Genomic DNA, 14,015 nt, shown 5'->3' with positions numbered 1-14,015 from the left:
CACTTCGTTCACCTTTATTTTTGTAAAGGGGTACAATCACAGCCTTTTTCTACTCTGCTGGCACATTTCACTCATCCATGCCCTCTTACATATCTCCAGCAAGCACTTCATTCTGCTTTCTCCACTACATTTGATCATCTCTGTATACACCTTATCAACCCCAGCTGCTTTCCCATTTTCCAGCCACATCACTGCGTTCTTCACCTGTGCGAGTGTCATGTTTCATATATATACTGTACTATCTCTCCCCCATGCTTCAACCTTTCACCACACACTCCATCAATTCCTGGGGCTTTCCCCAATTTAACTTTCTTCACTGCTTCCACAACTTCTATCCTACTGATTTCTTCCTGTCTTCTCACCTCCCTCCTTCTCCCAGCCATTCCCCACCCACTTATACTCGCATTACTTCCATCATTTATGTTCAACAATTCCTTAAAGTGTTCTCTCCATCTGCTCACTTTTTCTCCCTTCTCCACTAGTAATCTACCATTTTTATCTTTCACTCCCCTGCTAATTCCACTTCCACCCTGTCTTACTCTTTTTACCTCTTTCCAGAACATTTTCTTACAGTCCCACCAATTTACACTCAAGTTCCTTCCAAATTCCTCATCCGCTCTCTTCTTACTCTCTCTTACTAATCTTTTTACCTCTCTCTTTCTTTTTACATATAACTCTCTCTTCCACATCTCAACTTCTTCCATGCCCCTATTTCTCATCCATTCATTGTATGCTTTATTCTTTTGTGCTACAGCCTGTTTCACCTCTTCATTCCACTATGTTGTTCCTTGCACACCCTTCCATCTTCTCTTCATCCCACACACCACATCACATGCTGCACATATTTATTCTGTGAATATCCTGCACACACCTTCCACGTCCCCCATCTGCTCCAATTCATATTTGCCCAATTGTTCCTCCACTTCTCTCTTATACTCTGCCTTTTTCTCATCCTCTTGTAACCTTTCCACTCTCCTTACAAATACTCCTTCTTCCTGTCCTTCCCTTCTTCTATTTCTCCATCTTAATTGGATCTTGATTCTGGCCACCACCAAGTCGTGGTCAGAAAGTCCACTCCCCCAACCTCTATAAGCTCTTGCATCCATTACACATTTTCGCATCCTTTCATCCACACACACATAATCATTCATTGCCTTCCTTTCATTTAGTTCACCACCCACCCTTCTCATCGCTCGCCATGTATACCTGTGCATCATTTTGTGCCTGAAGAGGGTATTGGCTATCACCAACCCCCTCCCAGCACAAATGTCCACTAATGCACTGCCATTCTCATCTATCTCAGCAGGCACACCCCACTCACCAACAATTCCATCCACCTTCACATTCCCTACTTTACCATTCATATCACCAATCAAAAACACTCTCTCATTCCTTCCAAACTTTTCCATGCACACTTCCACATTTGTCCAGAACTCTTCTCTCACTCTGCTTGCATGATCATGCGTTGGCGCATACACACACACACAATCGCCCACATTTGTTTTCCAACTTTTAATCTTACCCACACAATCCTTGATCCAACTGATCCATACTTTCTTATGCTCTTCTTCCATATTTTACCCACAACTATACATATTTCTTCTTTTGCCCTCTCATTCTCACCTACTCCTGCACATATACCACATCCATACTCCCATTCTCTCACACACACACACACACACACACACACACACACACACACACACACACATATATATACAGTATATATATATATAGAGAGAGAGAGAGAGAGAGAGAGAGAGAGAGTACACCGCTTCCCGTCCGATCAGCGAAGTTAAGCAACGTTGGGTCTGGTTAGTACTTGGATGGGTGACCCCCTGGGAACACCAGATGCTGTTGGCATAACGTTCTTCCTACGTGTCAAGTGGGGTTGGTGGAGGATTAGTGCCCCTCCCTGTAAAACAATTAACTCTGAGCCCTTGGCCACCCCGTTTGGGATACATGGCGTCTGGCATTGAATGAATGAATTATATATGTGTGTGTGTTTGTATGTATATATATATACTGTATATATATATATATATATATATATATATATATATATATATATATATATACAGTCGGCGCAATGGAAGTCTGGACCCTCTAATTCGCACCATATATTTGGTAGGGTCCAAGAAATGTTGTAGGAAAATTCCTGTAGTTGGTGGATTTTTTTATGGTGGCTTCTATTAACTTTACAGGCTTACCGCTACATGCTGTGACTTTATGAGCTCAGTGCCTGCCTGACTTTGGATGGGAAAGCACATCAGATTTTCTTGTCCTGCCTGGCCTTTGTTAATTTCAAAGCTCTCGTTTTCACACACCCTCCTTTGCCTTAGTGAATCATTGGAGATGGGTTCCAAGCCACTACCTGATGCAGAAAAAGCCCGAATTTTAACTATGAGAGAGGAAAATGTTAAAATTAATAATATTTGTATTCGAACTGGGTGAGGATAATCTACCGTTATGGCACTCCTCGCTGCTGCCCGCCACCTGCCAAAAAACACAATTCCCCAACATAAAGACAGGCTGGGATCTAAAAGAAGACATCACCAACTACAGACATGTTACTGAAGCAAGCTGTGATAAAAGACCCATGTTTGACTGCTAGACAACTGAAAGATATGTACCCAGAATTGCTGAAAGATATGTCTGAAAGTACCATACAGCATCGACTTCAGAAAGACTTCAAGATCCCCAGCTATACTGCTGCACTGAAGCCTCTCCTTAATTTTTACATTTTCCTCTCTCATAGTTAAAATTCGGGCTTTTTCTACATCAGTTAGTGGCTTGGGACCCATCTCCAATGATTCACTGAGGTAAAGGAGGGTGTGAAAACGAGAGCTTTGAAATTAACAAGGGCCAGGCAGGACAAGAAAATCTGACATGCTCTCCCATCCAACGTCAGGCAGGCACTGAGCTCATAAATTCACAGATTCACAGCATGTAGTGGTAAGCCTGTAAAGTTGCTAGAAGCCACCAGAAAAAAATCCACCGACTACAGGAATTTTCCTACAATATTTATTGGACCCTACCAAATATATGGTGCGAATTAGAAGGTCCAGACTTCCATTGCGCTGACTGTATATATATGTATATACTATCTACCTATCGATTGCCAGACGCCTCAATCCCGTTTGGGGTGGCCACAAACAAATCACCTCCAAGTCGCCCTGTCCCCCGCCATTTCACTACCCTGCTCCCAACTCACACCCCCCTCTCTCATATACCTCTCCACCCCATCCCTCCATCTCATCCTCGGCCTCCCCCTCCCTCTTCCCCCCTCCACCTCACTCACATACACCTCTTCGTCAGTCTTTCACCCTCCATCCTCTCCACATGGCCAAACCACCTCAGTGTGTTCCTCATAACGCTCCCTATCACATCCACATCAACACCACAACGTTCCTTTATATCCTCATTCGTCAGCCTATCTCTCCATCTGACTCCACAGGCTCCTCTTAAATAACTCATTTCCACTGCTCTCACTCTTGACTTGTGTCCTTCCAACAACGTCCAAGCTTCACTTCCGTACGTTAGAGTTGGTATCACAATACTGTCATGTAGTAACTTTTTCACATCCATGCTCACTTCCCTGTTTCTCATCACTGCTTTCAAAGAACCAGCAACCTTTCTTCCCTGCTGTACCCTTTCAAGCACTTCACCCTCCAAACCTCCATCCTTACTCATCACACTACCCAAGTACTTAAATGTACTCACATTTTCCAATTCCTCACCATCCAACCTCGCAGTACATTCACTGACTTCACCTCTCTCAAAGACCATCACTTTACTCTTCCCTACATTCACCTTCAGATTCCGTTTCTTACACACTCTCTCAAACTCATCCACCAAGCCTTGCAGCTCCCATTCGTCTTCACTCAACAACACAGTATCATCTGCAAACAACAGTACAGGGAGTTTCCAAACACTATCCTCTCTCACCAGGACCACTCCAACATCCACTACCCTACCTTGTACCTCTTTTATTACCCCATCCATGTACAGATTGAACAACCATGGAGACATGACACATCCCTGTTTCAACCCAACTTTCAAAGAGAAAAATTCACTTAGTTCACAATCCACACGCACTGCAGCAATCGCACCATCGTACATACTCTTCACAGCATTCAACAACTTCCCATCTACTCCATATATTCTTAACACTTTCCACAATCCTTGTCTATCCACCCTGTCATATGCTTTCTCCAAATCCATGAAAGCCGCATACAACTTCTTTCCCTTCTCTAGAAACTTTTCCACTAAAGATCTAAGAATGAATATCTGATCTACACAACCTCTTCCCTTCCTAAAGCCTCCCTGTTCTTCTCCAACTAATTTCTCTGTTCTTTCTCTAACTCTGTCAATAAGTATCCTACCATACACTTTTCCTATTATACTAAGAAGACAAATGCCCCTATGATTACCACACACTTCTTTTTCCCCTTTTCCTTTGTACAAGGGAATAATTATACCTGACTTCCAATCCCCTGGGACTCTACCTTCCTCCCAGGCCAATCTGCACATCTTCCACATCCATTCTACTACTATCTCTCCCCCATGCTTCAGCATTTCACCACACACTCCATCAATTCCTGGGGCTTTTCCAGATTTAACTTTCTTCATTGCTTCCACAACTTCTATCCTACTGATTTCTTCCTGTCTTCTCACCTCCCTCCTTCTCCCAGCCATTCCCCACCCACTTATACTCGCATTACTTCCATCCTCTACGTTCAACAATTCCTTAAAGTGTTCTCTCCATCTGCTCACTTTTTCTCCCTTCTCCACTAGTAATCTACCATTTTTATCTTTCACTCCCCTGCTAACTTCACTTCCACCCTGTCTTACTCTTTTCACCTCTTTCCTGAACATTTTCTTACAGTCCCTCCACTTTACACTCAAATTCCTACCAAATTCCTCATCCACTCTCTTCTTACTCTCTCTTACTAATCTTTTCACCTCTCTCTTTCTTTCTACATATAACTCTCTCTTCCGCCTCTCAACTTCTTCCACGCCCCTATTTCTCATCCATTCATTTTATGCTTTCTTCTTTTGTGCCACAGCCTGTTTCACCTCTTCAGTCCAGTATATATATATATATATATATATATATATATATATATATATATATATGTATACTGTAGTCCCTCCAATATCCGATGTAATAGAGCCAACGGCTTGTCCGGATAGTGATCCCGTCTGGATATTGGGCCTCAGCCTTCTGAACTTGTACTTATGGACCCTAACTCAGAAAAACACCTATGCAACTACCTCTGGACATGCATAGCACCTATTTAAGGCCCAAATCACACCAGTAAGGGACATAAAAGACTGAAATAAATGCAAAAGAACCATAAATTAGGTTTTTGAGGTAGGTTTATACAATATTAAACATTCTGGGTATTTACAACAAGTCCCTGGCTCCTGGACTGGTAGTTATGGACCCTAACCTAGCCTAACTCAGAAGAACACCTCCCTACTGCACATGCATAGCACCTAAGACACTATTCACAGCAATAAGGGACATAAAAGAGTGAAATGAGGTGTTAGAGGTAAGTATGGAAAAAACAATTCAGTACAATATGAAACATTCTGGGTACTTACAGCAAGTCCCTGGCCATCTCAATGAATAACCCGCCTCCTCTCAGACTCTGACAGTAAGAAGGAGTTCCTGAAGCACTTGCAGTACTCTGTTCATGAAGTCTTGCACTGAACTTAGTCATTTGCACTCAGAATTCCATTCTCTTAACACTGCGCACTCTTGTCTTACTTGCGCTCCATTGTACCTTAATGAAATAAGTGTTGCACTCTGCACTTTAAGTCTTTCCACTCTTAAAACCATTATTAAACAAAACACACTCGTTACTTTTTGTTACATTTACAGTCCATTAAGTTTTTGTCTTTTCACTCAGAACTCTAATTCCGTAACACTATGCACTGTTTTTTTCACAGCACAACACTGTAAATTCCCGTGTGGTCTAGTGGAGAAGTTCTTGGTGTCTAATCACTGTCAGAGTCTGAGAGTAGCACATGCAGGTGACCTAGGGGTGCGTCTCTGGGTCGTGGTGATGGCATACCCACTGCAGACGACTCTGAAGAGAGGCGCAAACTCACGTTGAGTGGTGACTTCACCGTGCCTGATGTGCTGGGCTGTGGCTCAGAGCATGAGGGCCTGTCCTGGGGAGGCAATGGAGTGGAGCCAGGGCTGGGCACAGCGGGGGTCACGGGCCTGAAAAAGCTGTCAGTCGTTGATTGATGCAAGGAACGACGATTCTGATGATTAATGATGCACTGCCTGAAAGCATGCACTTCTTCCACAAGTCCCAAGGGCCCCATCTCCCTGTCGCAGTCCGGGTGTTCCAGGTAGTCCAGAATGAACTCTAGGTGTTCCCGGAGTGCGCTCAGCTTGGGGATGGCTGGAGTAGTGTCACGCTGAGAGGAGTCTGCATCATCATACCCGTCCTTGTCGGAATCTTCAAGCTGGGTACTGACATCTGCAACTGAAGATGCAATCTCGATATCAGACATGGTCTGATACCCAGGATCGCCCTCGTCGTCATCTGACCACTCACGCACTTCGTCCACATCAACATCGTTGCCATGCGCATGTAGACGTGCATGGAAGTCATCCACGTCAAAACCTAGGAAATCGTGCTTCACATCTGTTCCGAGAAGCAGACAAGACCAACCATTTTCTAGAGTCTTGACAGGGATTTCCTTCCATCCACTGGCCCAGTTGTAGATGGCAGACTTGAAGTTGTAGCGGCGAAGGTTTTCCAAAGTCCGCCGGCCTCACATGTCCCGTCCCTCCCTGCGTTCGTCCTCATCGACAACCATCACCTCGTCCAGGAACTTCCTTCGGTACAGACTCTTCGTTGCCACGATCACTCCTTGGTCCATTGGTTGGATGAGAGCAGTAGTATTAGGTGGCAGAAACATGCACCTAATGCGCTCATTCTCATCCACCTAGTCCTTGTCGCACGTGTGGGCAGGTGCATTGTCGAGGAGAAGGAGGGCCTTTACCCGGTTGCGTGGGATTCCCAGTTTCTCCGTCAGGTAATGGATGACCTCCTTGACGAAATGGAGGTGGAACCAGTCTTTGAAGATCTGGACTGTGAATCATGCCTTCAAGGAATGGTACCAGACGACAGGAAGGACATCCATCACCCCACGAAGACACCGAGGCTGCTTTGCACAGCCAACAATAATGGGCTTAAGCCGGTGCATGCCGTTAGCATTAGCACAACACAAAGCAGATATCCGTTGCTTGCAGACCTTGCAGCCAGGTACGCGCATCTCCGTCTCCTCAGCTAGAGTGTTCGTAGGCAAAGAGCGATAGAATAAGCCATTTTCGTCAGCGTTGTAGACTTGACCGAGAGTGAGGCCTTCCCTGTCGATCAAGACCTTCACCTTGTGCCGAAACTCGTCAACTCCACCCTCGTTGGTGTCCAAAGCTTTGCCATGAGACTTACGGTTGGTAAGGCCATGTCATAACTTGAACGCGAAGAGCCAATCCTTGGATGCCTTGAAGTCTAGGGCGTCATGAAGCCTTGCGAACTTCTCAGCAGCAGCCTTCAGCTCCGTGCCATGCACCAGCACACCAGCAGCAGGTTGCTGTCGATACCAAATCAACGTAGAGTGGTCGACTTCTGCATACTTGGGAGTATACATCACCTTCCTCTCCACGTTGCATTTGTTTTTCAATGAGAAGTCAGCCGTGTACTGCATGAGTTTGTCTCAGGATCTCTTGATATCAAACAAAGTAGACCGGACCAGGTTGAATTCACGGAGGATACATGAGGTAGACCATCCCGCATCCACCTTGTCCAATATCTCCCTCTTCTTCTCCAGAGTCAAAACCACTCTCTTTCTCTTCTCAGGCAGCGGGGCCATCATCATACACACGAAGGAGAGGCACGAGAGCAGCAGGAGAGCCTGCAGCAGGCAAGGCACCACCACAAAAGCAAGCACGTGGGTGGCCATGATGACAAGCATGCACACACAACAAGAGACGGGCAGTAAGTGGAGAGGATGCAGGGGCGCTCTAGTGGATGTCGGCAGAAGAACGCACCAGAACACAGCTCGCCCACGCCACGCGCGCCAACTTCAAACTATGGGCGGGAAAAAGTCGGATTTTTTTCGAATTTTTTGCGGTTTTTGTCCCATTTTGGGAATATTGGATCCCTGGATGAAAATGTCCGGTTATTGGGGATGTCCGGAAAATGGGCTTCCAGATATTGGAGGGATTATTATAAATATATATATATATATATATACAGTACATCCCCACGGTACGCGAGTTCTGAGTACGCGATCCCCTTTGTACACAAGGACATTTTTTTTTTTTTTTTAAATTTTGGTGTATTTTTTATTAGTATACAAATTGAACTCCTTGTAAATGAGACGGGCAGCGAGGAGTGGCCCAAATCCGGGGTTACCCTAAGTACGCGATGTTGCTCCCTCAAGAAGCGATAACGGTTACTTACGCTCTGCCCACCTTGTGACGTCGATGCTGCTCACTCGTCATGTGATGCCTACATGCGCCGCTTGGAGGGTGGTGAGGTAAGAGTCCCAGCAGAGGAAACACACGCGCACAGAGGGTACACTCACTGTTCCAGGTATGTCCCCGTGTACTCTGAGGCTATTTTTTTTGTGAGCCAGGATGTCTGCCCCCTCCTCCTGGAAGAGGATATGCATCACCCATGCCATGGAGATTCAAGTCATTAGGAAGAAGGAGAATGGAAAGGGTAATACGGCCATTGGCAAGGAACTAGGCTTGACAGAATCATCTGTGAGAATTATATGGGCTAACAGGGAGGCCATAAAGAAGACTGTGAAGACATATGAGATGACGGTATTGGACGGGAGAAGGAGGCTGACCAACCAGGTTATAATTCTTACTGAGTGGTATCTGGCTACATTTATTCTGAGGAAGGAGAAGGAAGGAATTCCACTGAACAGGCACTACATGAGGGACCAGGCCAAGATTTTCTACTAAGCTGCAGCTCTGAAGCATGCTATTAAGAAACCATTTAAAGTCTCCGTGGGATGGCTTTGCCACATTCTGAAGAGGAAGGAGCTATGTCACATTCGCCTCACGGGGGAGCGTGCATCAGCGAATGAAATGGCGGCCAGGGATTATCCAGCTATCCTAAAGGGGATAATCAATGAGGAGGGCTACAGCAGGGACCAAATTTATAACATTGATGAAACAGCCCTATACTACAAGGCTATGCCAAAGTGTACTTATATTAGTAAGCACCAGCACCAGGCCCGGGGCAGAAAAATCAACAAGAGCAGGATAACAGTCATGTTCACCGTGAACTTATCAGGCTCACACAAGATGCGGCCTGTTGTGCTGCATACTGCAATACACCCCAGATATTACAAGAATCTGCGTTGCATGGATGACAGCAGGGTATACTAGTACAGCAACTCCAATGGTTGGATGACGAGTGGCATCATTTCCGAGTGGCTGTTGCAGCATTTCATCCCTGATGCCAAGGAAAAATCCCAGGAACTTGGCATTCCCTTCAAGGTGCTTCTCATCCTTGATAATGTCCCAAGTCATCCAACCTGGCTAGCAGACCACAGCAAGGAATGCAAGATCGTTTTTCTGCCCCCAAGAACGACCTCTCTCATCCAACCGCTGGACCAGGAGTTGATTGCAATGGTCAGGCAGCTGTACCACCAACGCCTCTACGATCACCTCCGCAGCAAGACCGATGACTGTGAGAAACTGCAGGCAATTCTTGACTTGAACACATCTGGGAGTGATGTCATGGACACCGAGGATGGCCTGGACTCGCCACCCGCTTCACCCACTTCATCCTCACCATGCACATCACCCGCACAACCAGTTTCAACTCCTGAGAAGACTATTATGGTTTTTTGGCGGTTATTCAACCTCAAGGATGCCTTCACTCTCTTGTTGTCCTCTTGGGCAGATATAACCACTGCAACAATTAACCATGCTTGGCGCCTTCTCGTACCGCACCTGTGTGAAATTGCACTGGGAAGCGACTTTCAGTCCCTGGCCGCTGCCGAAGCAGCCACTCTCACAAGTGCACAAGCTGTGCCTGGGTTTCAGGCTGTCATTCTGGAGGAGATCAGGGGTTTACATTTGGCAGCAGTGGAACAGGAACCCCAGGAAATCATGCAGCGAGTGGACAAGGCTGACGCAGAGCAGGAGATCGCAGCAGAAAAAAAAGCAATACCAGTGATGGAGAGTGAAGATTTGTCCATGATGGAGATCAGCCGGGTACTGTGTGCCCTTGATAAATTTTAGGAAGAATTCAAGGACATCGAACACTCTCAGTTGTGAGTGGAGGAGGTGATATCTTCACTGGACAAAACCTTCCTCTACTACACCGACAAGTACAACCAGGAAGTAAACAGACAGAAGCAAACACTCATCACCCGTTACCTTCAGCTTGAATAAAGTGAGGAATCACTCCCTTCAACATCAGAAGAGCCATATCCTGAGGAGGATCATGAGACTGATTCAGTGTGTGAGGTGTCAGAAATAGACTTTGAAGGGTTTATGAACGAAGTGAGTGCATTAGCTAGTGAAAGTGTCGAAAGTGCTGGTGATGAAAGTGGTGAGGAAAGTGATGTGTTGGGTGGTGTGGTGGGTGAATCAGGAGATGCACGCTACGTGCCTCATCCTGCCACGGATCCTCTTCTTACCTCCATCACGCCTGTTATCCTCTTGGGTAAAGGTGAGCAGCCATATTCATGTTGGTTTAGTTAAGCCATATCCTTGTTGATTTACCTAGTAAAGCCATAATATTGTTGGTTTACTTTATCTTAGGTAATATGTCTTAGATAGTTTCCCTGTACAGCACAATAATTAGGTCTGAAAGGCGTCTCAAGGGCTGCCCATGAAGGGGGGTGCCGCCCATATGTATTTTTTCCCATTAGTTTATGTATTCACAGTATGCGAATTCCTAGTACGCGATGTCCTCTGCCACCCATATACTTGCGTACTAGGGGGATGTCTATCTATCTATCTATTGCCAGATGCCTGAATCCCGTTTGGGGTGGCTACAAACAAATCGCCCCCAAGTTGCCCTGTCCCCCGCCATTTCACTGCCCTGCTCCCAACTCACACCCCCCTCTCTCATATACCTCTCCACCCCATCCCTCCATCTCATCCTCGGCCTCCCCCTCCCTCTTCCCCCCTCCACCTCACTCACATACACTCTCTTCGTCAGTCTTTCACCCTCCATCCTCTCCACATGGCCAAACCACCTCAGTGTATTCCTCCTAACTCTTCCTATCACATCCACATCCACACCACAGTGCTCCTTTATATCCTCATTTGTCAGCCTGTCTCTCCATGTACACCACAGGGGGAGTACTTTATATATCTATCTATCTATCTATCTATCTATATACCTAGGCTGCTTCCCCCAAGGAAAGGGAGGTGGCTGAGACAGGACAACACACTCTCCATTTACTCATCTATTCAAACACATTCATTCGCATCTTAGCCCCAAAGGGGAGAAGGGACAGATCCTCACTGCACCACACCACACAAGGGTCAACTGCGCAGTGAAATCAGTGACATCCGCAGCAGGGCCCGACAGCAGAGCTGGTTTACCCCTTCCACATCATAATAGACCCATCCCCTTACCTGCACCTTACCTGACTAGCTGATCAGACCAAATGCAGGAGAATATCCCCTCAGGGCTGCATCATCATTTATTCATTCACAATTTCTCTCCATTTATTTTTGTCATGCACATCCCTCTTGCATCCAGCGCTCTCTCCACACTGTCCATCCATCCTATGCTTGGTGTCCCTCTCAGCCTTACACCTCTCACATCAGATCTAGTTATCTTTTTCACCAATTGCTCATTATCCATTCTCTCCATATGCCCAAACCATCGCAACACCCGCCGCTCAACTCTACCAGCCATCTCCCGAACAACTCCAGTTCTCCTTCGTACTTCATCATTTCGCACTCGATCCATACGCATCACTCCACACATACTTCTCAGACACCTCATCTCCATTACATTCAAACTTTTCCTCTCTGCTACACCCATATTCCATGTTTCAGCCCCATATAACGCAGTCGGTACAGAACACCCTCATACAGCCTTCTCATTACATCCATTCTAAGCGAACGACATCTGAACACTTTTTTTTAATTCCTCCCAGCACCTTTCCTACTGCATTCATTCTAAACTTCACTTCTGTGTCTATACTTCCATCCACAGCAACATGTGACCCTAAATATTTAAAACACTCTACCTCCTCAAGCAACTCACCATTCAAAACTATGTTCATCCCCCTACCATCTACCAACCTCGTACGCTTTATCACTTTACTCTTATGCTCATTTACTTTCAATTTCCTCTTTTCACACACCCTTCCAAACTCCTCTACCAACTGTCTCAATCTCTCCTCTGAATCAGCCACCAGTGCAATATCATCTGCAAACAGCAGCTGCTTCAGATTCCACTCTCCGCCATCAACATTCACCAGACTCAGACCACCACCTAACACTCTTGCATTCACCTCCCTTACAGCACCATCCATATAAATATTAAACAACCAAGGCGACATCACACATTCCTGTCGCAGCCCCACTCTCACGGGAAACCAATCACTTACAGCATTTCCCACTCTTACACATGCTCTACTATTTACATAAAAACTTTTCACCCCTTTTAGTAACCTACCATCAAGTCCATACAATCTTAAAACAGTCCACAATGCCTCCCCATCAATTCTATCTTACTTTTTCTCGAAATCCATGAATGCCCAAAACACATCCTTGCCTTTCACTAAATATTTTTCACAGACTTGTCTCACAGCGAACACCTGATCCACGCATCCCCTCCCTCTCCTAAATCCACACTGCTCATCACCAATCACTCCCTCTGTACCCTCTCTAACTCTCATAATTAACACTCTACCATACACCTTACCTACAACAGTCAACAGACTTATACCCCTAAAGCTAGTACATTCATACTTATCATCCTTGCCTTTATACAGTGGGACCACACAAGCACTTGCCCAGTCAATTGGCACCATACCTTTCACAAAGCACACATTCAACAATCTTACTAACCAGTCAACAATAGCCACTCCACCACCCTTCAGGCATTCCACAGCACACCCATCCATACCTGCAGCTTTCCCTGTTTTCATCTCCTTTACTGCCTGCTCCACTTCCTCCTTCGTGATCAAAGAATCATTCAACTCTCCCAACACATTTATTCATTGCACCCTTCCATCTGCCAGAATCTCAGCCACCCTTCCTCCTCTACATTTAACAATCTATCAAAATACTATTCCCATCTCTTCCTTACTGCATCCATCTCATTTAACATCCTTCCATCCTCTGCTTTTACTTGCTCTTCCTTCCCAGACTCTCCCTTTTGCATCCTTTTCACCTCCTTCCAGAACATTTTCTTATTCTGTTGAAAATTCTCAGTCAGTCGCCTACCCCACCTTTCATCTGCTGCCACTTTAGCATCATGCACAGCCCTTCTTGTCCTATTCCTCTTTTCCTTATACCTTTCATATGACACCTCATCCTTCCTCTGCGGCCACACTTCATATGCACGTCTCTTTTCAGCCACAGCCATACTTACTTTCTCGCACCACCATTCACTTCCTTTTCTTACACCACCGCCCAGTCGTCTCACACCACACACCTCTTCTGCATGCCCCACCACAGCACTCTTAAACAACTGCCATTCCTCCTCCACACTGCCCTTTTCCTGATCTTTCACTGCATTCCACTCATCTTTCAATTTCTCCTGATACTCTATCTTTTTCTCTCTTTTATCCAACTCACTCACTTTCAGAATCTCCCTGCCATACCTAACCCTCTTAGCTCTCACCCATCTCTTACCTACTCTTAACTTTCTCTCCACCATGTAGTGGTCAGACATACCTTCACCCTCCCCTCTCAGAACTCTCACATCCAACAATCTTCCTATTACATTCCTAGACACAACAACGTAGTCCATCAATGCTTTATCTAT

The 14,015-nt window shown here is 45.7% G+C and overlaps 1 protein-coding gene across 1 annotated transcript in view; it reads left to right on the top strand.

Moving 5' to 3' along the window:
- LOC145415103 (putative aarF domain-containing protein kinase 5) overlaps window positions 1-14,015 on the top strand; it is a 443,740-nt gene that overhangs the window by 410,920 nt on the left and 18,805 nt on the right. The window lies entirely within an intron of this gene.

Source organism: Coenobita brevimanus, chromosome 101 (assembly GCF_032717465.1).
Source record: "Coenobita brevimanus isolate Jiangsu-jjx chromosome 101, ASM3271746v2, whole genome shotgun sequence".
NCBI lineage: Eukaryota > Metazoa > Arthropoda > Malacostraca > Decapoda > Coenobitidae > Coenobita > Coenobita brevimanus.
This window is presented reverse-complemented; position numbering and strand designations above follow the sequence as displayed.